We start from the raw sequence: 22,636 nt of genomic DNA on the forward strand, positions 1-22,636 counted from the left end.
AGTGGAGGAAGAATGGGGGAGGAGGAAGGATGGAAGGAGGGGTGATACACAGAGAGAGAAGTGGAGGAAGAATGGGGGAGGAGGAAGGATGGAAGGAGGGGTGATACACAAAGAGAGAAGTGGAGGAAGAATGGGGGAGGAGGAAGGATGGAAGGAGGGGTGATACACAGAGAGAGAAGTGGAGGAAGAATGGGGGAGGGGGAAGGATGGAAGGAGGGGTGATACACAGAGAGAGAAGTGGAGGAAGAATGGGGGAGGAGGAAGGATGGAAGGAGGGGTGATACACAGAGAGAGAAGTGGAGGAAGAATGGGGGAGGAGGAAGGATGGAAGGAGGGGTGATACACAGAGAGAGAAGTGGAGGAAGAATGGGGGAGGGGGAAGGATGGAAGGACAGAGATCCCACAGATCTTCATTTTCCATATTAGAGAAAGAATGAAATTAAACTTCAGTTAATGACATCTGAGAGAAGCCCTGTTAGTTATCACTGTGGAAGAATTATACCAGCCGCACACACACACACACACACACACACGCTCCATAATCTGTCTGCCAGGTCTCCTGTCTGTCCCGATAGTGCTGTGGGTAGTGAGAGGGACTGGTGACTAGGCTGAGTCCTTGTTTGAATTGAAAAATGTGAGATTGTCCATTTCCTTATGTAACCCTCCTCTTAGCCCCGGTACTCCCACCCATCCTCTCCTCTCACCCCGGTACTCCCACCCATCCTCTCCCCCCTCAACCTTCATTTTCAAAAACTATATTAAAATTCATAAGGTCAATTTATCTTCTTTACCTCCATTCCCAAAACACCTAAACAAACACCCCGTTGTCCCCGTGTTTTATTAAAAATGATTTTCCTTCCTTCCCTCACCCATGTCCCTACTCCTCTCCTCATCTCCTATCCTACCCTTTTTATCCGAAATAACCCCAATACACACACTCTCTCTCTCTCTCTCTCTCTCTCTCTCTCTCTCTCTCTCTCTGTCTCTCTCTCTCTCTCTGTCTCTCTCTCTCTCTCTCTCTCTCTCTCTGTCTCTCTCTCTCTCTCTCTCTCTCTCTCTCTCTCTCTCTCAGTCTCTCTCTCTCTCTCTCTCTCTCTCTCTCTCTCTCTGCCTCTCTGTCTCTCAGATCACTACCATATATAGTACACAAGATGGCAGTGAAGGTAATAGCTCTCCGGATGACAAAATGGAGGTCAGCGCGTTGTCATCGGCAACGAACCCTCACTGATGTGTGTCACGTCTGGGTGTGACAGCCAACCAAGCGATGGAAGACACACACACATACACACAGGTGTATGTGTGGCGTTATGCTGACCACAAAACACAGCACATCTGTAATCAGCTCTGACATATTGAAGGAAAAACACTCTGATCTCATCTGACACCCCCCCCCCCCCACACACACACACACGCACACACACAAACACACACACATACTCACACACACACAACACACACACAACACACACACACACACGCAGACACACACACAATCCAGATGGAAATAGACATAGTGAGTTTTCTAAATATATAAACTATGAATGTATTATGACCCTTGATGTATCGGCCATTTGTTAGTGTGGCTTTTTGAAGACGCTAACATGGTTTTAGATGTGGGATTGCAGGGGGAGATGCAGGGAAGAGACTCGAGATGTTGTGTGGCATATCACACATGATACGTTCATTCACCACTCTCTGTGTGTCTTTAGGATGAAGACAGAAATGTGTAGCATCAACATGTGACTTTTATTTCCTTCGTTTTGTTCATTCACTAGTCCTGGGTTAGTATCATGTTCAGTGATGGCTAACTTGAGTCGTGAGTCACCGCAAACAAAACGTACTCCAGGAGTACTTAACACCACAACACGACAACAATGACAACAGGACTAATAATAAACCATGTCAAATGTGGAGCGGCTGAAATCCACCTATACTGTCATGGAAAGTTGTCATGTAGTGTTGTTCCTTTACAATTTAAATTATTGCTCTTCACTTTGCTGGCTTTTTTAAGTGACAGGCAAGGAGATCCTCCATGACAGAGTGTAAGAATTATAACTAAAACTATATCTGAGAGAGTGTGTTCCCATACAGACTGGATGTAACATCTCACACCTACTAATGCAGCATCTCTGCTTAATGTCTCTCTGATGTCTGGTAGGGGAGAGAGAGAGAGAGAGAGAGAGGGAGAGAGGGAGAGAGGGAGAGAGGGGAGAAGGAGAAGGAGATGGATGGAAAGAGATGTGGGAGAGAGAATGAGAACGATAGAGAGAGAAGGGGGAGTAGGTGGGAGAAGACAAAGGGGAGTAAGAGATGGAGATGGGGGTAGGTAGGTAGAGAGAGAAATAGAGAGAGAGAGAGAGTGGGAGAGAGAGAGGGGGCTATCATCAGGGATGCAAGTCTAAGCTCTGTGAGTTAGACACTAATAGTGGCTCTGTGAATCACAGCATGTTGGTGTTAACAGATTAAACTAGGCATGTCCTTATTAGAAACTAAACATGTCCTTTTTAGAAACATGTCCTTATTAGAAACTAAACATGTCCTTTTTAGAAACATGTCCTTATTAGAAACTAAACATGTCCTTTTTAGAAACATGTCCTTATTAGAAACATGTCCTTATTAGAAACATGTCCTTTTTAGAAACATGTCCTTATTAGAAACATGTCCTTATTAGAAACATGTCCTTATTAGAAACATGTCCTTATTAGAAACATGTCCTTTTTAGAAACATGTCCTTATTAGAAACATGTCCTTATTAGAAACATGTCCTTTTTAGAAACATGTCCTTATTAGAAACATGTCCTTATTAGAAACATGTCCTTATTAGAAACATGTCCTTATTAGAAACATGTCCTTTTTAGAAAACATGTCCTTTTTAGAAACATGTCCTTATTAGAAACATGTCCTTATTAGAAACATGTCCTTTTTAGAAACATGTCCTTATTAGAAACATGTCCTTATTAGAAACATGTCCTTTTTAGAAACATGTCCTTATTAGAAACATGTCCTTTTTAGAAACATGTCCTTATTAGAAACATGTCCTTATTAGAAACATGTCCTTATTAGAAACATGTCCTTATTAGAAACATGTCCCTATTAGAAATGTGTTCCTATTAGACCTTTGCCATTTATGTGTCTTTTTTTATGTAGCACATTGTCTTGCAGAATGTGCTTTATGCCTCTCTCTCTCTCTCTCTCTCTCTCTCTCTCTATCTCTCCCCCTTTCTCTCTCTCTCTCTATCTCTCCCCCTTTCTCTCTCTCTCTCTCCCTCTCTCTCTCTATATATATATATTTCTCCCCCTCTCTCTCTCTCTCTCTCTCTCTCTCTCTCTCTCTCTCTCTCTCTCCCCCCGTTCTCTCTCTCTCTCTCTCTCTCTCTATATATATATATATATATTTCTCCCCCTCTCTCTCTCTCTCTCTCTCTCTATTTCTCCCCCGTTCTCTCTCTCTCTCTCTCTCTCTCTCTCTCTCTCTCTCTCTCTCTCTCTCTCCCCCCCCCTTTCTCTCTCTCTCTCTCTCTCTCTCTCTCTCTCTCTCTCTCTCTCTATCTCTCCCCCTTTCCCTCTCTCTCTCTCCCTCTCTCTCTCTATATATATATATTTCTCCCCCTTTCTCTCTCTTCTTTCTCTCTCTCTCTCTCTCTGTCTTTCTTGTTTTCAAAGGACTTCTTCTTAGTCAGCCAAGGGAACGCTACATTATTCATTAACCTGTCCCATTATGTATTCGTTTATGTGTGTGTCTGCCTTTATGTAAATTCATTTAAACAAATTGTTTGGCTGTGTGTTCGTTGAATGTTTGTTGGTGACATGATTCATGTCTGTTTGGTGTTTGTGTTCTGATCCCTTCTCTTTCTCATAATTTTGTTATATTATAGAAATATTCTAAAATGGATCCTAATCAATCTACACACAATAATACAAAATGACAAAGCGAATCCAGGTTTTCAGATATTTTTTCAAAAAAAAAAAAAAGAAATAGGTTATTTAAGTATTCAGACCCTTTACTATGAGAGTCGAAATTGAGCTGAGGTGCATCCTGTTTCCATTGATCATCTTTGAGATGCTTCTACAACTTGAGTGGAGTCCATCTGTGGTAAATGAATTGTATTGCACATGATTTGTAAAAGCACACACCTGTCTATAAAAGGTCCCACAGTTGACAGTGCATGTCAGATAAAAAAAAACAATCCACACGGAATTCCCAGATAGGATTGTGTCGAGGCACAGATCTGGGGAAGGGTACCAAAACATTTCTGCAGCGTTGAAGGTCCCCAAGAACACAGTGGCCATTCTTAAATGGAAGAAGTTTGGAACCACCAATACTCTTCCTAGAGCTGGCCGCCGAGACAAACTGAGCAATCAGTGGAGAAGGGCCTTGGTCGTGGAGGTGACCAAGAACCCGATGGTCACTCTGAATGAGCTCCAGAGTTCACCAGGAGCTCTGGAGCACTCCACCAATCAGGCCTTTATGGTAAAGTGGCTAGACGGAAGCCACTCCTCAGTAATCACCACATGACAGCCCACTTGGAGTTTGCCAAAAGGCACCTAAAGGACTCTCAGATTCTCTGATTTGATGAAACCAAGATTGAACTCTTTGACCTGAATGCCAAGCGTCACGTCTGGAGGAAACATGGCACCATCCCTACGGTGAAGCATGGTGGTGGCAGCATCATGCTGTGGGGATGTTTTTCAGCGGCAGGGACCGAGTCTGTTCATCTTTCCCTAGTCAGGAACAAGGGAAAGATGAACAGAGAAAAGTACAAAGAGATCCTTGATGAAAACCTGCTCCAGAGAGCTCTGGACCTCAGACTGGGGTTCACCTTCCAGGACAATGACAGGTCAATGACTCTAGCACACCGACAATGACTCTAAGCACACACAGACAACGCAGGAGTGGCTTCGGGACAAGTCTCTGAATGTCCTTCAGTTGCCCAGCCAGAGCCTGGACTTGAACCCGATCAAACATCTCTGGAGAGACCTGAAAATAGCTGTGCAGCGATGCTCCCCATCCAACCTGACACAGCGTGACAGGTTCTGCTGAGACGAATGGGAGAAACTCCCCAAATACAGGTGTTCAACGTTTGTAGTGTCATACCCAAGAAGACTTGAGGCTGTAATCACTGCCAAAGGTGCTTCAACAAAGTACTGAGTAAAGGGTCTGAATACTTATGTAAATGTGATATTTCAGTTTTACATTTTTTAGAAACTTCCAAACATTTCTAAAAGCATGTTTTTGCTTTGTCTTAGTGGGGGATTGGGTATAGATATATGAGATGAGAAAAACTATTGAATGTGTTTTTGAAGAAGGCTGTAACGTAACAAAATGTGAAACAAATCTATGGGTCTGAGAACTTTCTGAATGTGCTTTATGTGTGCATGTGTGTGTGCATGTGTGTGTGCATGTTTCAAATAAGTACCAAAACATACCAATTGGTCCTTCTAAGGACAGAGTTATCAGAGCTCAACCAGACAGAGTTATCAGAACTACAACCGGACAGAGTTATGAGAATTACAACCAGACAGAGTTATCAGAACTCAATCAGACAGAGTTATGAGAATTACAACCAGACAGAGTTATCAGAACTCAACCGGACAGAGTTATGAGAATTACAACCAGACAGAGTTATCAGAACTCAACCGGACAGAGTTATGAGAACTACAACCAGACAGAGTTATCAGAACTACAACCTGGTTTATGTACTGCTAGCCCTTTATGGTTACACTCTCCATCTCCCACTTCTACATTCCTCAATGATGTGGTTACGTGTTGTTCTTGCTTTTAGGCATCAATCTCTTTCTCTCTCCCCCTTCTCTCCCCTGCCTCCTCTCTATCACTCCCTCTCCCCCATCTCTCTCCTGCCCCCTCTCTATCACTCCCTCTCCCCCCTCTCTCTCCTGCCCTGTCTCTACCTCTCCCTTTTACCACATGCAGCAAGAGTGATCAGTGTGTAGTGAGACCTGTTGGTGTCCAGCAGCCATCACAGATGGTATTAGCATGCTGTATTAGTCAGCTGTATTAATCTGCTATATTATAGTCAGCTGTAGTAGTCAGCTGTATAATCATGTTGTATTAGTCTGCTGTATTAGTCTGCTGTATTAGTCTGCTGTATTAGTCTGCTGTATAATCATGTTGTATTAGTCTGCTGTATTAGTCTGCTGTATTAGTCAGCTGTATTAGTCTGCTGTATTAGTCTGCTGTATAATCATGTTGTATTAGTCTGCTGTATTAGTCTGCTGTATTAGTCAGCTGTATTAGTCTGCTGTATTAGTCTGCTGTATAATCATGTTGTATTAGTCTGCTGTATTAGTCTGCTGTATTAGTCTGCTGTATTAGTCTGCTGTATTAGTCTGCTGTATAATCATGTTGTATTAGTCTGCTGTATTAGTCTGCTGTATTAGTCTGCTGTATTAGTCTGCTGTATAATCCTGTTGTATTAGTCTGCTGTATTAGTCTGCTGTATTAGTCTGCTGGATTAGTCTGCTGGATTAGCCTGCTGTATAATCCTGTTGTATTAGTCTGCTGTATTAGTCTGCTGTATTAGCCTGCTGTATTAGTCTGCTGTATTAGTCTGCTGTATTAGTCTGCTGGATTAGCCTGCTGTATTAGTCAGCTGTATTAGTCAGCTGTATTGGTCAGCTGAATAAGCCTGCTGCCGGTTTCAGGAGCCTGGCTTGGCTGGACACCAGCCCTCCACTACTCTTGTCTGTACTACCTCCTACCTGGAGCAGGAGAGAGGGACATGGCACTTGTAACACTGTGTCATTGTGTGCGTGTGCATGCGTGTGTGAGAGAGAGAGTGTCAGAATTTGTGAAATAACACTGGTCCCGTGTAAGGATTAATTTAATTAGGTAGCTTTATGAAATAGTAATTTTAATAGTGGCAACATAGGCATGTTAAAATGCATTTTTAATAAAGGACATCAGGACCTGAACACTCCAGAATATTTCCTGCTAATTCAGGGATGTTGCATTTGCCTAAAACACGCTTGGTTTCTGTAGTAACAGAATTATTTATTAAAACAAATGCTACATTTTACAAAGTACTCAAATTAAATGTGACCAGCACTATAATATGTACTGCTAGGACATACAATATGCATGAAGTTATGCAAATGTTGTGGGGTGGTGGGAAAAGACTTGGGGCTAAACTTGTCAACTGGGTTTGCCGACTTTGAGTAGAGACAGAGCCTTGAGTTTGCTAGGACTTCTGCTTAGTCTTACTACAGTACCTTGTCCTAATGGTTTATGTCAGCAGGGTGATGGCTCACTGATTCCAACTGACTGTAGCTCACCAAAGCTTTTTCATACTGTGGGAGGAACGGCAGAGACACACTGATAACATATTGAACGGCTGTGATTAGTTAATAGACACAGAAAGGCTAAACTAGCATTTACAACATATTTATTGTCAACATTTTTGTGTTAAACTTGAATCTCTCAGATATAATGTTGAAATAAATAACTTTATGTCTGAAATGTTTGTCTTTCTATAAGGTTACTGGGCCATGTACGATTTTCTGAACTAATTTCCTTCCAATATTCTTCAAAGGGTTCATGGCTCAAATTCCATATTTGACATGGTAACAATATCTACTTCAAACTATAAAGTCCCTCACTTCCCCGTTTCTGTTTATCTTTCTCGTTTTAATTACCCACTGACATTAATGTCTGCTTTTCCCTTTTATCGTTAATGGTTTACAAGCCCAGGATCATCATGGAAATATTACAGAATTATAAAATACATTCCCTCTGGTTAATTAGGTTGTTCTTTTTAATTAGAGTGTGATTGTGGTGAAATGGCCGGTTATTGAGGAGGGTAAATGCGGGCCAATAGAATCTCATTCCAGCCAAACGAAGAGAACTGAGAGGATAGGCAGAGTGTGGCTAACAGCGCCCTCTATCTCGCTGCGAAGGGAAAGAGCCTATCTGTGTGCTTGACTGGTACAGGTTGAACTTTATTGGGATTCATATTTTCCTGGAGGCAGAACTGAGACATTGGTAGGGCTGCATTCTGATACTAGACTAGAGATTGGTAGGGCTGTATTCTGATACTAGACTAGAGATTGGTAGGGCTGCATTCTGATACTAGACTAGAGATTGGTAGGGCTGTATTCTGATACTAGACTAGAGATTGGTAGGGCTGTATTCTGATACTAGACTAGAGATTGGTAGGGCTGCATTCTGATACTAGACTAGAGATTGGTAGGGCTGCATTCTGATACTAGACTAGAGATTGTAGGGCGGCGTTTAGTATTCTGATAACTAGATAGAGATTGGTAGGGCTGTATTCTGATACTAGACTAGAGATTGGTAGGGCTGCATTCTGATACTAGACTAGAGATTGGTAGGGCTGTATTCTGATACTAGACTAGAGATTGGTAGGGCTGCATTCTGATACTAGACTAGAGATTGGTAGGGCTGCATTCTGATACTAGACTAGAGATTGGTAGGGGCTGCATTCTGATACTAGACTAGAGATTGGTAGGGCTGTATTCTGATACTAGACTAGAGATTGGTAGGGCTGCATTCTGATACTAGACTAGAGATTGGTAGGGCTGTATTCTGATACTAGACTAGAGATTGGTAGGGCTGCATTCTGATACTAGACTAGAGATTGGTAGGGCTGTATTCTGATACTAGACTAGAGATTGGTAGGGCTGTATTCTGATACTAGACTAGAGATTGGTAGGGCTGCATTCTGATACTAGACTAGAGATTGGTAGGGCTGTATTCTGATACTAGACTAGAGATTGGTAGGGCTGCATTCTGATACTAGACTAGAGATTGGTAGGGCTGTATTCTGATACTAGACTAGAGATTGGTAGGGCTGCATTCTGATACTAGACTAGAGATTGGTAGGGCTGCATTCTGATACTAGACTAGAGATTGGTAGGGCTGTATTCTGATACTAGACTAGAGATTGGTAGGGCTGCATTCTGATACTAGACTAGAGATTGGTAGGGCTGTATTCTGATACTAGACTAGAGATTGGTAGGGCTGCATTCTGATACTAGACTAGAGATTGGTAGGGCTGCATTCTGATACTAGACTAGAGATTGGTAGGGCTGTATTCTGATACTAGACTAGAGATTGGTAGGGCTGCATTCTGATACTAGACTAGAGATTGGTAGGGCTGCATTCTGATACTAGACTAGAGATGGTAGGGCTGTATTCTGATACTAGACTAGAGATTGGTAGGGCTGTAGACTAGAGATTGGTAGGGCTGTATTCTGATACTAGACTAGAGATTGGTAGGCTGTAGACTAGAGATTGGTAGGGCTGCATTCTGATACTAGACTAGAGATTGGTAGGGCTGTATTCTGATACTAGACTAGAGATTGGTAGGGCTGTATTCTGATACTAGACTAGAGATTGGTAGGGCTGCATTCTGATACTAGACTAGAGATTGGTAGGGCTGCATTCTGATACTAGACTAGAGATTGGTAGGGCTGTATTCTGATACTAGACTAGAGATTGGTAGGGCTGCATTCTGATACTAGACTAGAGATTGGTAGGGCTGTATTCTGATACTAGACTAGAGATTGGTAGGGCTGTATTCTGATACTAGACTAGAGATTGGTAGGGCTGTATTCTGATACTAGACTAGAGATTGGTAGGGCTGTATTCTGATACTAGACTAGAGATTGGTAGGGCTGTATTCTGATACTAGACTAGAGATTGGTAGGGCTGTAGACTAGAGATTGGTAGGGCTGTATTCTGATACTAGACTAGAGATTGGTAGGGCTGCATTCTGATACTAGACTAGAGATTGGTAGGGCTGCATTCTGATACTAGACTAGAGATGGTAGGGCTGTATTCTGATACTAGACTAGAGATTGGTAGGGCTGCATTCTGATACTAGACTAGAGATTGGTAGGGCTGTATTCTGATACTAGACTAGAGATTGGTAGGGCTGTATTCTGATACTAGACTAGAGATTGGTAGGGCTGCATTCTGATACTAGACTAGAGATTGGTAGGGCTGCATTCTGATACTAGACTAGAGATTGGTAGGGCTGTATTCTGATACTAGATAGAGATTGGTAGGGCTGTATTCTGATACTAGACTAGAGATTGGTAGGGCTGCATTCTGATACTAGACTAGAGATTGGTAGGGCTGTATTCTGATACTAGACTAGAGATTGGTAGGGCTGTATTCTGATACTAGACTAGAGATTGGTAGGGCTGCATTCTGATACTAGACTAGAGATTGGTAGGCTGCATTCTGATACTAGACTAGAGATTGGTAGGGCTGCATTCTGATACTAGACTAGAGATTGGTAGGGCTGTATTCTGATACTAGACTAGAGATTGGTAGGGCTGCATTCTGATACTAGACTAGAGATTGGTAGGGCTGCATTCTGATACTAGACTAGAGATTGGTAGGGCTGTATTCTGATACTAGACTAGAGATTGGTAGGGCTGTATTCTGATACTAGACTAGAGATTGGTAGGGCTGTATTCTGATACTAGACTAGAGATTGGTAGGGCTGTATTCTGATACTAGACTAGAGATTGGTAGGGCTGTATTCTGATACTAGACTAGAGATTGGTAGGGCTGTATTCTGATACTAGACTAGAGATTGGTAGGGCTGTATTCTGATACTAGACTAGAGATTGGTAGGGCTGTATTCTGATACTAGACTAGAGATTGGTAGGGCTTGTATTCTGATACTAGACTAGAGATTGGTAGGGCTGGCATTCTGATACTAGACTAGAGATTGGTAGGGCTGTATTCTGATACTAGACTAGAGATTGGTAGGGCTGCATTCTGATACTAGACTAGAGATTGGTAGGGCTGCATTCTGATACTAGACTAGAGATTGGTAGGGCTGTATTCTGATACTAGACTAGAGATTGGTAGGGCTGCATTCTGATACTAGACTAGAGATTGGTAGGGCTGCATTCTGATACTAGACTAGAGATTGGTAGGGCTGTATTCTGATACTAGATAGAGATTGGTAGGGCTGTAGACTAGAGATTGGTAGGGCTGTATTCTGATACTAGACTAGAGATTGGTAGGGCTGTAGACTAGAGATTGGTAGGGCTGCATTCTGATACTAGACTAGAGATTGGTAGGGCTGTATTCTGATACTAGACTAGAGATTGGTAGGGCTGTATTCTGATACTAGACTAGAGATTGGTAGGGCTGCATTCTGATACTAGACTAGAGATTGGTAGGGCTGCATTCTGATACTAGACTAGAGATTGGTAGGGCTGTATTCTGATACTAGACTAGAGATTGGTAGGGCTGCATTCTGATACTAGACTAGAGATTGGTAGGGCTGTATTCTGATACTAGACTAGAGATTGGTAGGGCTGTATTCTGATACTAGACTAGAGATTGGTAGGGCTGTATTCTGATACTAGACTAGAGATTGGTAGGGCTGTATTCTGATACTAGACTAGAGATTGGTAGGGCTGTATTCTGATACTAGACTAGAGATTGGTAGGGCTGTAGACTAGAGATTGGTAGGGCTGTATTCTGATACTAGACTAGAGATTGGTAGGGCTGTAGACTAGAGATTGGTAGGGCTGCATTCTGATACTAGACTAGAGATTGGTAGGGCTGTATTCTGATACTAGACTAGAGATTGGTAGGGCTGTATTCTGATACTAGACTAGAGATTGGTAGGGCTGCATTCTGATACTAGACTAGAGATTGGTAGGGCTGCATTCTGATACTAGACTAGAGATTGTAGGGCTGTATTCTGATACTAGACTAGAGATTGGTAGGGCTGCATTCTGATACTAGACTAGAGATTGGTAGGGCTGTATTCTGATACTAGACTAGAGATTGGTAGGGCTGTATTCTGATACTAGACTAGAGATTGGTAGGGCTGTATTCTGATACTAGACTAGAGATTGGTAGGGCTGCATTCTGATACTAGACTAGAGATTGGTAGGGCTGCATTCTGATACTAGACTAGAGATTGGTAGGGCTGCATTCTGATACTAGACTAGAGATTGGTAGGGCTGTATTCTGATACTAGACTAGAGATTGGTAGGGCTGCATTCTGATACTAGACTAGAGATTGGTAGGGCTGCATTCTGATACTAGACTAGAGATTGGTAGGGCTGTATTCTGATACTAGACTAGAGATTGGTAGGGCTGTATTCTGATACTAGACTAGAGATTGGTAGGGCTGCATTCTGATACTAGACTAGAGATTGGTAGGGCTGTATTCTGATACTAGACTAGAGATTGGTAGGGCTGTATTCTGATACTAGACTAGAGATTGGTAGGGCTGTATTCTGATACTAGACTAGAGATTGGTAGGGCTTGTATTCTGATACTAGACTAGAGATTGGTAGGGCTGTATTCTGATACTAGACTAGAGATTGGTAGGGCTGTATTCTGATACTAGACTAGAGATTGGTAGGGCTGTATTCTGTACTAGACTAGAGATTGGTAGGGCTGTATTCTGATACTAGAATGTCCCCATTCTTTCTAGGTAGTTCTTACTAGCCACCTTGCTTCTACATCTGCTTTGCTTGCTGTTTGGTGCTTTAGGCTGGTTTAGGCTGGTTTAGGCTGGTTTAGGCTGGTTTAGGTCGGTTTAGGCTGGTTTTCTGTATAGCAGTTTGTGACATCTGTTGATGTAAAAAGGGCTTCATAAATACATTTGATTGATTGATTTATCAAATGTAGAATAAGTGTTATGTTTAGGATTCTGTCAGGAAGGAGAACAATAGAGCTATTCGGAATTCACCTCCAAAAGTCTGGAATGTGAGAGTTCATGATTCATGCAGAGAATCACTGCTAAATGTCCCCGAACCATCAACAGGGACATATCACAATCTCATTGAGGTAAAACACAGTGGTTAAATAACATATCCACAGCTAAACATGTGGGATTGTCAGGGTAGGGAATCTTCCTACCTAGTTCTAAGAATAATCAACTGTTATTAAATGCAGATTTTCCATTTTACCCTCTCAGAAGCCGCAAGATATTCTCACAGAAGACAGAAAGACAGACAGAGGGGAAAAGCAGAGCCAGGATTTTTAATGACTTCCTGCACATTAAAATAATCTGTCATTTCAATTAGTAGGATTGTCATCTGTGAGATGTCTACTACACCCCCCACCCCATACACACACACCCCACTGCCTCTCACATTTCACTGTCTGAAAGCTTGTCGTCTGCGCACCCTCTGGGAGTAAGGCAGGGGCTCCAAAGCCCCCCCTCCCCCTCCCCTCCCTAAAAAACAAAGCAGAGTTTCAAGGGAAATTGCCTGATAGCCGCATGAAAGGCAGTCAGGAATAAGTTATCAGGTGAGGGCTGCTGTTCACCTCGCAGGGTCATTTCATTACTATTATGTTCTCTCTATCTCAGAGAGAGAGAGAGGGAGAGAGAGAGAGAGGAGAGAGAGAGAGAGAGAGAGAGAGAGAGAGAGAGAGAGAGAGAGAGAGAGGGAGAGAGAGAGAGATCACTCCGCTCCAGGGGAGAGGTAGAGACAAAGCAACATTTCCTATTACACTATTACAAATACTCAGACCAAAGAGAATATTTCTTTCCCAAAATTATAATTCAATACAAATAATCTGAAACTATAAAATAGAGAAAATAGATATGTATTTGGTGAAAAGCCAAAATGTGCAGTTTTGGCAGCCAAATATGTGTCCTCCTGCCACAACCTGAGGGACAGCCAGTGAAAAGTGCAATGTAATGTCGATAATATTTCCCATTTTGTTTTGTTTTGTCTTTCATACCAGGTCATGTGTCTTCTCAGTCACGTTGACACTGGTCTACTACCAGGTCATGTGTCTTCTCAGTCATGTTGACACAGGTCTACTACCAGGTCATGTGTCTTCTCAGTCACGTTGACACTGGTCTACTACCAGGTCATGTGTCTCCTCAGTCATGTTGACACTGGTCTACTACCAGGTCATGTGTCTTCTCAGTCATGTTGACACAGGTCTACTACCAGGTCATGTGTCTTCTCAGTCATGTTGACACAGGTCTACTACCAGGTCATGTGTCTTCTCAGTCACATTGACACTGGTCTACTACCAGGTCATGTGTCTTCTCAGTCACATTGACACTGGTCTACTACCAGGTCATGTGTCTTCTCAGTCACATTGACACTGGTCTACTACCAGGTCATGTGTCTTCTCAGTCACATTGACACTGGTCTACTACCAGGTCATGTGTCTTCTCAGTCACATTGACACTGGTCTACTACCAGGTCATGTGTCTTCTCAGTCACGTTGACACTGGTCTACTACCAGGTCATGTGTCTTCTCAGTCACGTGACCTGGTCCTACTCCCAGGTCATGTGTCTTCTCAGGCACATTGACACTGGTCTACTACCAGGTCATGTGTCTTCTCAGTCATGTTGACACAGGTCTACTACCAGGTCATGTGTCTTCTCAGTCATGTTGACACAGGTCTACTACCAGGTCATGTGTCTTCTCAGTCACATTGACACTGGTCTACTACCAGGTCATGTGTCTTCTCAGTCACATTGACACTGGTCTACTACCAGGTCATGTGTCTTCTCAGTCACATTGACACAGGTCTACTACCAGGTCATGTGTCTTCTCATTCACATTGACACTGGTCTACTACCAGGTCATGTGTCTTCTCAGTCACATTGACACTGGTCTACTACCAGGTCATGTGTCTTCTCAGTCACATTGACACAGGTCTACTACCAGGTCATGTGTCTTCTCAGTCATGTTGACACAGGTCTACTACCAGGTCATGTGTCTTCTCAGTCACATTGACACTGGTCTACTACCAGGTCATGTGTCTTCTCAGTCACATTGACACTGGTCTACTACCAGGTCATGTGTCTTCTCAGTCACATTGACACTGGTCTACTACCAGGTCATGTGTCTTCTCAGTCACATTGACACTGGTCTACTACCAGGTCATGTGTCTTCTCAGTCACATTGACACTGGTCTACTACCAGGTCATGTGTCTTCTCAGTCACGTTGACACTGGTCTACTACCAGGTCATGTGTCTTCTCAGTCACGTTGACACTGGTCTACTACCAGGTCATGTGTCTTCTCAGGCACATTGACACTGGTCTACTACCAGGTCATGTGTCTTCTCAGTCATGTTGACACAGGTCTACTACCAGGTCATGTGTCTTCTCAGTCATGTTGACACAGGTCTACTACCAGGTCATGTGTCTTCTCAGTCACATTGACACTGGTCTACTACCAGGTCATGTGTCTTCTCAGTCACATTGACACTGGTCTACTACCAGGTCATGTGTCTTCTCAGTCACATTGACACTGGTCTACTACCAGGTCATGTGTCTTCTCAGTCACATTGACACTGGTCTACTACCAGGTCATGTGTCTTCTCAGTCACATTGACACTGGTCTACTACCAGGTCATGTGTCTTCTCAGTCACGTTGACACTGGTCTACTACCAGGTCATGTGTCTTCTCAGTCACGTTGACACTGGTCTACTACCAGGTCATGTGTCTTCTCAGTCACGTTGACACTGGTCTACTACCAGGTCATGTGTCTTCTCAGTCACGTTGACACTGGTCTACTACCAGGTCATGTGTCTTCTCAGTCACGTTGACACTGGTCTACTACCAGGTCATGTGTCTTCTCAGGCACATTGACACTGGTCTACTACCAGGTCATGTGGCTTCTCAGTCACGTTGACACTGGTCTACTACCAGGTCATGTGTCTTCTCAGGCACATTGACACTGGTCTACTACCAGGTCATGTGGCTTCTCAGTCACATTGACACTGGTCTACTACCAGGTCATGTGGCTTCTCAGTCACGTTGACACTGGTCTACTACCAGGTCATGTGTCTTCTCAGGCACATTGACACTGGTCTACTACCAGGTCATGTGGCTTCTCAGTCACGTTGACACTGGTCTACTACCATTGCTTTAATGTATTGTTGTTCTCATTAATATTGTTGTTGTAGTTGTTGTTAATGGTAATCCCATGTCCACTACTACTATTATTATTGCTGTTGTAGTTGTTGTTAATGGTAATCCCATGTCCACTACTACTATTATTATTGTTGTTGTAGTTGTTGTTAATGGTAATCCCATGTCCACTACTACTATTATTATTGTTGTTGTAGTTGTTGTTAATGGTAATCCCATGTCCACTACTACTATTATTATTGCTGTTGTAGTTGTTGGTAATGGTAATCCCATGTCCACTACTACTATTATTATTGTTGTTGTAGTTGTTGTTAATGGTAATCCCATGTCCACTACTACTATTATTATTGTTGTTGTAGTTGTTGTTAATGGTAATCCCATGTCCACTACTACTATTATTATTGTTGTTGTAGTTGTTGTTAATGGTAATCCCATGTCCACTACTACTATTATTATTGTTGTTGTAGTTGTTGTTAATGGTAATCCCATGTCCACTACTACTATTATTATTGCTGTTGTAGTTGTTGTTAATGGTAATCCCATGTCCACTACTACTATTATTATTGTTGTTGTAGTTGTTGTTAATGGTAATCCCATGTCCACTACTACTATTATTATTGCTGTTGTAGTTGTTGTTAATGGTAATCCCATGTCCACTACTACTATTATTATTGTTGTTGTAGTTGTTGTTAATGGTAATCCCATGTCCACTACTACTATTATTATTGTTGTTGTAGTTGTTGTTAATGGTAATCCCATGTCCACTACTACTATTATTATTGCTGTTGTAGTTGTTGTTAATGGTAATCCCATGTCCACTACTACTATTATTATTGCTGTTGTAGTTGTTGTTAATGGTAATCCCATGTCCACTACTACTATTATTATTGTTGTTGTAGTTGTTGTTAATGGTAATCCCATGTCCACTACTACTATTATTATTGCTGTTGTAGTTGTTGTTAATGGTAATCCCATGTCCACTACTACTATTATTATTGCTGTTGTAGTTGTTGTTAATGGTAATCCCATGTCCACTACTACTATTATTATTGTTGTTGTAGTTGTTGTTAATGGTAATCCCATGTCCACTACTACTATTATTATTGCTGTTGTAGTTGTTGTTAATGGTAATCCCATGTCCACTACTACTATTATTATTGCTGTTGTAGTTGTTGTTAATGGTAATCCCATGTCCACTACTACTATTATTATTGTTGTTGTAGTTGTTGTTAATGGTAATCCCATGTCCACTACTACTATTATTATTGCTGTTGTAGTTGTTGTTAATGGTAATCCCATGTCCACTACTACTATTAATATTGTTGTTGTAGTTGTTGTTAATGGTAATCCCATGTCCACTACTACTATTATTATTGCTGTTGTAGTTGTTGTTAATGGTAATCCCATGTCCACTACTACTATTATTATTGCTGTTGTAGTTGTTGTTAATGGTAATCCATGTCCACTACTACTATTATTATTGCTGTTGTAGTTGTTGTTAATGGTAATCCCATGTCCACTACTACTATTATTATTGCTGTTGTAGTTGTTGTTAATGGTAATCCCATGTCCACTACTACTATTATTATTGCTGTTGTAGTTGTTGTTAATGGTAATCCCATGTCCACTACTACTATTATTATTGCTGTTGTAGTTGTTGTTAATGGTAATCCCATGTCCACTACTACTATTATTATTGTTGTTGTAGTTGTTGTTAATGGTAATCCCATGTCCACTACTACTATTATTATTGCTGTTGTAGTTGTTGTTAATGGTAATCCCATGTCCACTACTACTATTATTATTGTTGTTGTAGTTGTTGTTAATGGTAATCCCATGTCCACTACTACTATTATTATTGCTGTTGTAGTTGTTGTTAATGGTAATCCCATGTCCACTACTACTATTATTATTGTTGTTGTAGTTGTTGTTAATGGTAATCCCATGTCCACTACTACTATTAATATTGTTGTTGTAGTTGTTGTTAATGGTAATCCCATGTCCACTACTACTATTATTATTGCTGTTGTAGTTGTTGTTAATGGTAATCCATGTCCACTACTACTATTATTATTGCTGTTGTAGTTGTTGTTAATGGTAATCCCATGTCCACTACTACTATTATTATTGCTGTTGTAGTTGTTGTTAATGGTAATCCCATGTCCACTACTACTATTATTATTGCTGGTTGTAGTTGTTGTTAATGGTAATCCCATGTCCACTACTACTATTATTATTGCTGTTGTAGTTGTTGTTAATGGTAATCCCATGTCCACTACTACTATTATTATTGCTGTTGTAGTTGTTGTTAATGGTAATCCCATGTCCACTACTACTATTATTATTGTTGTTGTAGTTGTTGTTAATGGTAATCCCATGTCCACTACTACTATTATTATTGCTGTTGTAGTTGTTGTTAATGGTAATCCCATGTCCACTACTACTATTATTATTGTGTTGTAGTTGTTGTTAATGGTAATCCCATGTCCACTACTACTATTATTATTGCTGTTGTAGTTGTTGTTAATGGTAATCCCATGTCCACTACTACTATTATTATTGCTGTTGTAGTTGTTGTTAATGGTAATCCCATGTCCACTACTACTATTATTATTGCTGTTGTAGTTGTTGTTAATGGTAATCCCATGTCCCTACTACTATTATTATTGCTGTTGTAGTTGTTGTTAATGGTAATCCCATGTCCACTACTACTATTATTATTGCTGTTGTAGTTGTTGTTAATGGTAATCCCATGTCCACTACTACTATTATTATTGCTGTTGTAGTTGTTGTTAATGGTAATCCCATGTCCACTACTACTATTATTATTGCTGTTGTAGTTGTTGTTAATGGTAATCCCATGTCCACTACTACTATTATTATTGCTGTTGTAGTTGTTGTTAATGGTAATCCCATGTCCACTACTACTATTATTATTGCTGTTGTAGTTGTTGTTAATGGTAATCCCATGTCCACTACTACTATTATTATTGCTGTTGTAGTTGTTGTTAATGGTAATCCCATGTCCACTACTACTATTATTATTGCTGTTGTAGTTGTTGTTAATGGTAATCCCATGTCCACTACTACTATTATTATTGCTGTTGTAGTTGTTGTTAATGGTAATCCATGTCCACTACTACTATTATTATTGCTGTTGTAGTTGTTGTTAATGGTAATCCCATGTCCACTACTACTATTATTATTGCTGTTGTAGTTGTTGTTAATGGGTAATCCCATGTCCACTACTACTATTATTATTGCTGTTGTAGTTGTTGTTAATGGTAATCCCATGTCCACTACTACTATTATTATTGCTGTTGTAGTTGTTGTTAATGGTAATCCCATGTCACTACTATTATTATTGCTGTTGTAGTTGTTGTTAATGGGTAATCCATGTCCATACTACTATTATTATTGCTGTTGTAGTTGTTGTTAATGGTATCCCATGTCCACTACTACTATTATTATTGCTGTTGTAGTTGTTGTTAATGGTAATCCCATGTCCACTACTACTATTATTATTGCTGTTGTAGTTGTTGTTAATGGTAATCCATGTCCACTACTACTATTATTATTATTGCTGTTGTAGTTGTTGTTAATGGTAATCCCATGTCCACTACTACTATTATTATTGCTGTTGTAGTTGTTGTTAATGGTAATCCATGTCCACTACTACTATTATTATTGCTGTTGTAGTTGTTGTTAATGGTAATCCCATGTCCACTACTACTATTATTATTGCTGTTGTAGTTGTTGTTAATGGTAATCCCATGTCCACTACTACTATTATTATTGCTGTTGTAGTTGTTGTTATGGTAATCCCATGTCCACTACTACTATTATTATTGCTGTGTAGTTGTTGTTATGGTAATCCCATGTCCACTACTACTATTATTATTGCTGTTGTAGTTGTTGTTAATGGTAATCCCATGTCCACTACTACTATTATTATTGCTGTTGTAGTTGTTGTTAATGGTAATCCCATGTCCACTACTACTATTATTATTGCTGTTGTAGTTGTTGTTAATGGTAATCCCATGTCCACTACTACTATTATTATTGCTGTTGTAGTTGTTGTTAATGGTAATCCCATGTCCACTACTACTATTATTATTGCTGTTGTAGTTGTTGTTAATGGTAATCCCATGTCCACTACTACTATTATTATTGCTGTTGTAGTTGTTGTTAATGGTAATCCCATGTCCACTACTACTATTATTATTGCTGTTGTAGTTGTTGTTAATGGTAATCCCATGTCCACTACTACTATTATTATTGCTGTTGTAGTTGTTGTTAATGGTAATCCCATGTCCACTACTACTATTATTATTGCTGTTGTAGTTGTTTGTTAATGGTAATCCCATGTCCACTACTACTATTATTATTGTTGTTGTAGTTGTTGTTAATGGTAATCCCATGTCCACTACTACTATTATTATTGCTGTTGTAGTTGTTGTTAATGGTAATCCCATGTCCACTACTACTATTATTATTGCTGTTGTAGTTTGTTGGTAATGGTAATCCCATGTCCACTACTACTATTATTATTGTTGTTGTAGTTGTTGGTAATGGTAATCCCATGTCCCACTACTACTATTATTATTGTTGTTGTAGTTGTTGTTAAATGGTAATCCCATGTCCACTACTACTATTATTATTGCTTGTTGTAGTTGTTGTTAATGGTAATCCCATGTCCACTACTACTATTATTATTGGCTGTTGTAGTTTGTTGTTAATGGTAATCCCATGTCCACTACTACTATTATTATTGCTGTTGTAGTTGTTGTTAATGGTAATCCCATGTCCACTACTACTATTATTATTGCTGTTGTAGTTGTTGTTAATGGTAATCCCATGTCCACTACTACTATTATTATTGTTGTTGTAGTTGTTGTTAATGGTAATCCATGTCCACTACTACTATTATTATTGCTGTTGTAGTTGTTGTTAATGGTAATCCCATGTCCACTACTACTATTATTATTGTTGTTGTAGTTGTTGTTAATGGTAATCCCATGTCCACTACTACTATTATTATTGCTGTTGTAGTTGTTGTTAATGGGTAATCCCATGTCCACTACTACTATTATTATTGTTGTTGTAGTTGTTGTTAATGGTAATCCCATGTCCACTACTACTATTATTATTGCTGTTGTAGTTGTTGTTAATGGTAATCCCATGTCCACTACTACTATTATTATTGTTGTTGTAGTTGTTGTTAATGGTAATCCCATGTCCACTACTACTATTATTATTGCTGTTGTAGTTTGTGTTAATGGTAATCCCATGTCCACTACTACTATTATTATTGTTGTTGTAGTTGTTGTTAATGGTAATCCCATGTCCACTACTACTATTATTATTGCTTGTTGTAGTTGTTGTTAATGGTAATCCCATGTCCACTACTACTATTATATTGGCTGTTGTAGTTGTTGTTAATGGTAATCCCATGTCCACTACTACTATTATTATGCCTGGTTGTAGTTGTTGTTAATGGTAATCCCATGTCCACTACTACTATATTATTGCTGTTGTAGTTGTTGTTAATGGTAATCCCATGTCCACTACTACTATTATTTTGGCTGTTGTAGTTGTTGTTAATGGATAATCCCATGTCCACTACTACTATTATTATTGCTTGTTGTGTTGTTGTTAATGGTAATCCCATGTCCACTACTACTATTATTATTGCTGTTGTAGTTGTTGTTAATGGTAATCCCATGTCCACTACTACTATTATTATTTGCTGTTGTAGTTGTTGTTAATGGTAATCCATGTCACTACTACTATTATTATGCTGTTGTAGTTGTTGTTAATGGTAATCCATTCCACTACTACTATTAGTATTGGCTGTTGTAGTTGTTGTTAATGGTAATCCCATGTCCACTACTACTATTATTATTGCTTGTTGTAGTTGTTGTGTAATGGTAATCCCATGTCCACTAATACTATTATTATTGCTGTTGTAGTTGTTGTTAATGGTAATATCCCACCCAAGGTCCACTACTACTATTATTATTGGTTGGTTGTAGTGGTTGTGTAATGGTAATCCCATGTCCACTAACTAATATTGATTATTGCTGGTTGGAGTTGGTTGTTAATGGTAATCATCCATGTCCACTACTATTTGTTTTGTATGTTGTTTGGTTATGGTACCCATGGTCCACTCTACTATTATTATTGCTGTTGTAGTTGTTGTTAATGGTATCCCATGTCCACTACTACTATTATTATTGCTGTTGTAGTTGTTGTTAATGGTAATCCCATGTCCACTACTACTATTATTATTGCTGTTGTAGTTGTTGTTAATGGTAATCCCATGTCCACTACTACTATTATTATTGCTGTTGTAGTTGTTGTTAATGGTAATCCCATGTCCACTACTACTATTATTATTGCTGTTGTAGTTGTTGTTAATGGTAATCCCATGTCCACTACTACTATTATTATTGCTGTTGTAGTTGTTGTTAATGGTAATCCCATGTCCACTACTACTATTATTATTGCTGTTGTAGTTGTTGTTAATGGTAATCCCATGTCCACTACTACTATTATTATTGCTGTTGTAGTTGTTGTTAATGGTAATCCCATGTCCACTACTACTATTATTATTGCTGTTGTAGTTGTTGTTAATGGTAATCCCATGTCCACTACTACTATTATTATTGCTGTTGTAGTTGTTGTTAATGGTAATCCCATGTCCACTACTACTATTATTATTGCTGTTGTAGTTGTTGTTAATGGTAATCCCATGTCCACT

The sequence above is a fragment of the Oncorhynchus kisutch genome, linkage group LG11 (genome assembly GCF_002021735.2).
Source record: "Oncorhynchus kisutch isolate 150728-3 linkage group LG11, Okis_V2, whole genome shotgun sequence".
NCBI lineage: Eukaryota > Metazoa > Chordata > Actinopteri > Salmoniformes > Salmonidae > Oncorhynchus > Oncorhynchus kisutch.